Raw genomic sequence first — 3,859 nt, 5'->3', positions numbered from 1 at the left:
TCTACGTCTACCGCTTCCGCTACCCTCAGCAGTGCGCTGACAGCTCAACTTTGACGGGACTTGCCTTTACGGCGGGCACGTGTCGTGTTGTTGGTTTCGTGTGATTTATGCCTTATGGGTCCCGGCCCCAAAGTACGAATTCTCGTATTTCTAGGCAACACTCTTCAGAGCCGAGTTGGCAGGATGTGCGTGCCTCCAGTTTTTAATTGCTTTCCCGTTGTTCGGGGCCATAACTGAATTATTGATATAGGTCAGGGTGCACAGGTTATTGCCGGAAATAGCCTGCCCCGCCACTAGAACACCCATCCATTCGGCATCCATGCAGAACGTTTATAAAAACGACCTCTTATTAATGTATTTATTACTTGGAGATGTATTTATTTATAGACAAGCTTCTATAAATATTTAATTGACGAAGCAACGGCTTAAAGCAGTTCCTCCATTCCTGTCTGATAGAATCTTAGCCTAATTAGATTATAAAATAATTTGCAAGAGAATTTTGCAGAGAAAATCCTTTTTCAATCGCCGGATCTGAACAAGCAGTGTGGTGTGAGGAGGGCAATTCCAAGGAAAAGGCTTAGCACTTAGCACACAGAAATTGTGATGAATCGAGAAATTGAAAATATAATCATAATGCCATCAATTTGAAGCGGAATCTTTCATTAGGGCATTTGTAACTTTTCAAAGCGGCTTATCCGGCAACTTGACAACAATGGAAAACCGTTCAACAGCGCCAGCAGAGAGCAGACAGACTTATGAACAGCTTACGCCGGAATCCAGCCGCTTTTCTCTGCAGCACTGCCTACTTAGTAGTAGTAGGTTCTATGAAATATATTGGTTATGTAGGTTATGGGCAGAGGGCCACTCTTCTCGATAACCTATGAATCAACTGCTTATGCCCTTCGAACGAGGACAAAGTTTTTCATTGAAAAGTAATGAATGACATTTTGGGCGTGAAAGTACAAAGTTGGGAAGTACGTACGCAAAATAACAACAGAGGACAGCACAGCGCACCCCATAAACCACCCAAGCCCCACCCACGCTCTGACAGGCACACTTCAAAATGTTCATCTGCACCACACATTCAATTTGAGAAACGGCACAAAAATGTGATAAGATTTATGGGGAATCTTCAAAGCTGGGACAGACAGAGGCGGCACTCCGGCAAGCGCACACCCGTTGCCAAAGCGTGAATCTCATAAAACAGGCAGTGAGTGCCACAGCAACAGCAGCAGCAGCAGCACAAGGAGCAACAGAATTACAACGACTTGTTCGCATACCCATTGCTCGGGGACCATAAGTGTATGTTCTATTGGTGTGCAAGTATGATGCACGTATGGGTTTATGGGTGTCTTCTAGTCGGAACATCGAATGAAGAGCGAGTATCATGCTTGCTTTGTAATAAAGCGAAATACAACAGCTACAAACAACTACACACATGTGTGGGGGGGGAGAGGGGAAAAGCTACAAGTGTGTGTGTGTGGCACAATATCCGTGCTCCATGCCACAATCAGAGACGCACTCACACAATGAAAATTGTATATATCTGTTGGGATTGAGTTTAGAAAAGTTCTCTGGCAAGCCGGCATGCGTGCCTTACTTTTAGTTTCCCGTTCGCGTGAGGCCTCTTCGAAATATCCAAGACTCCGCCACGCACAGAGGGGAAGCCGGATACCTATTAAGGGGCCCGCAATGTGTTGACAGGCTTGGGCAATCAAATAATAAAGTTTTGCTCTCCTGACGTTTGTCTGAATAAAGTTTTAGTTTGATGTACGAGTATTGGGCCACAGCATCAAACACGACAGCGAGTAGCGCTAACTGCAGCACGTAAAGTGCTTAATCGTCTGGCAAGCATTAGGGTCGGGTTCCCGCCTTTATATCCGGGCCAGGCCCTTTCCTCTTCCCTTTCCTGGTCTCGCACATCACACATCCATTTGCCGACGCACGAGTTCATTTGTTGTTCTGTCGAAAAACTTAATTGATTTAAGCGACGCCAGTGAGTCTGTCTCTGTCGGAAAGTATAGGCACACACTTGGCTAAATGTAGCCCACTTTAACCGGAAGTGTGTATACTCGTAGTGTGTGGGGTGCCATTTTGTACAAATTCCACATGACGGTGCTCATCCTATTGCATACTTACAGGGGTGCCCGTCCGCCAGTCCCAAACAACGGTTTGCTCTGCTGGGAACAATGAACAAGGAATCATTGGGAATCAAGCTGATGGGATATTAGGGCAGGCATCTGGAAAATCATATCTCCTTTGAAACTACTTACATATATATATATGAAATCCTTCACTTGTGTATCCCTCCTTCAGTGAAAATCCTTGACTCAGCTTGGAACAAAGTGTAATATGCAATCCACAGCTTGTTCCAGGAATATGCAGACTACGAGTGCCGTGCCCCTCAGCTTTCACCCCAATTTCCAGAGTAATTGGCCAAAACATTGTACACATGTTTGCCCTTCTACGAACCTCCTTCTTTTTTTTTGTTGTTGCCTAATTGTAGTAATTTGTTTGCCCCAGGGCACACGAGGCAAGTCTTTGGAAAACCACCAAACCACCAACCAAGAAGTGTCGTCCACATGCTGTTTGCGTTTGAGGACAAAGTGCAAAGCTCTCCAAAATGGCCACGTGTCCGCCTGAGAGTTTGTTGGCCGCTTGAGACTCCCTGGAAAGGATTTCGATGCCTCGATCTGTGCTGTGTGCCTTTGTGGCTGCCGTGCGGCTGACAATGGCTTACTCGTTAAATATTTATTTATGTTTTTACGCTAAAGCACAAGAAAAACACAGCAAGAAATCAACAAGTCCATTGCCTTCGGGGCGCTGACCCATCCCGCGGAGACGCGGCAGCTCCAGGGGGCCCAAGTCCAAGCCAAAACGATAAAAATCGGAGGCCACAATATACAATATTCTGCCGCAAATTGAAATGCTGTTTGACTGCCGCCAACTGTACTTAAAGTTGAGTCGCAGATACCTCTTTAAATCCACCGGAAGCTGGCATAAAAGATAATCGAAAGCTCAGACGGATAACAGAGGCGGAATAGTCAGTCGCAGGATGCGTATACCCTTCAGTTGATGTCCTCCTCAACATTTGGGCTTAATGCAAGCTGAAAGCTTATGTGTTTTCATTTCACTGTCCTTCAAGGGTATTAATATTAATGTCTCAATCGAAAAGCCATTAAAATTAAATGCTCAACTCGATTTAAATGCAAATTACCAACCACATTTCCACATTTTGTGATGAGAAACATTACTTGAAGGTGGTCTCCTTACTGTATATTTATGTGTGCATTTTTGGTTTTACCTATTTTAATATAATTGATGTCAATGTATTATTCATTGTGTAACGTACATATGGCGACTGCCAGTACCAGGCTGCCAGTACCAGGCCATGGGCAAAAGAGTCTCGGCCCTGACCCTATAAAACGGCATTTCGATTTTGCAAGACATTTCGATGTTTACTTAAGGAAAAAACGAATTTCTTTTGCTTGTTTCTAAGAAGAAATATTGCATTTCAATTTTCCCAAAATTTGTGCAAGCGCCGCGATCTTTCGATGTTTGTTGGTAAGAAAGTGTTAAAGAAATGAAGAACTACTGCGGCTTTTGAACTGCCACCAGGCAAAGCCGCTGTTCCGATCACTAATTCGTTATAGGCGGAATCCCAACAATGGAAAGTAGATGAAATTTGTATTTTAACCAACTCAATCGTAGCCATTTTGATGGCCCTTAAGTATAAGTCTATATTGTAACCCTCTTCGTATTTGTTCTCCTTTTTCTTTGGCCAAACTGCAGTTCCACATAAGGTGGAAATTTCTCATTATTAAATTAATTTTATCCCCCGTACTTGAAGACTGAAGAC

This window comes from Drosophila miranda, chromosome XR (genome assembly GCF_003369915.1).
Source record: "Drosophila miranda strain MSH22 chromosome XR, D.miranda_PacBio2.1, whole genome shotgun sequence".
Taxonomy (NCBI): Eukaryota; Metazoa; Arthropoda; class Insecta; order Diptera; family Drosophilidae; genus Drosophila; species Drosophila miranda.
This window is presented reverse-complemented; position numbering follows the sequence as displayed.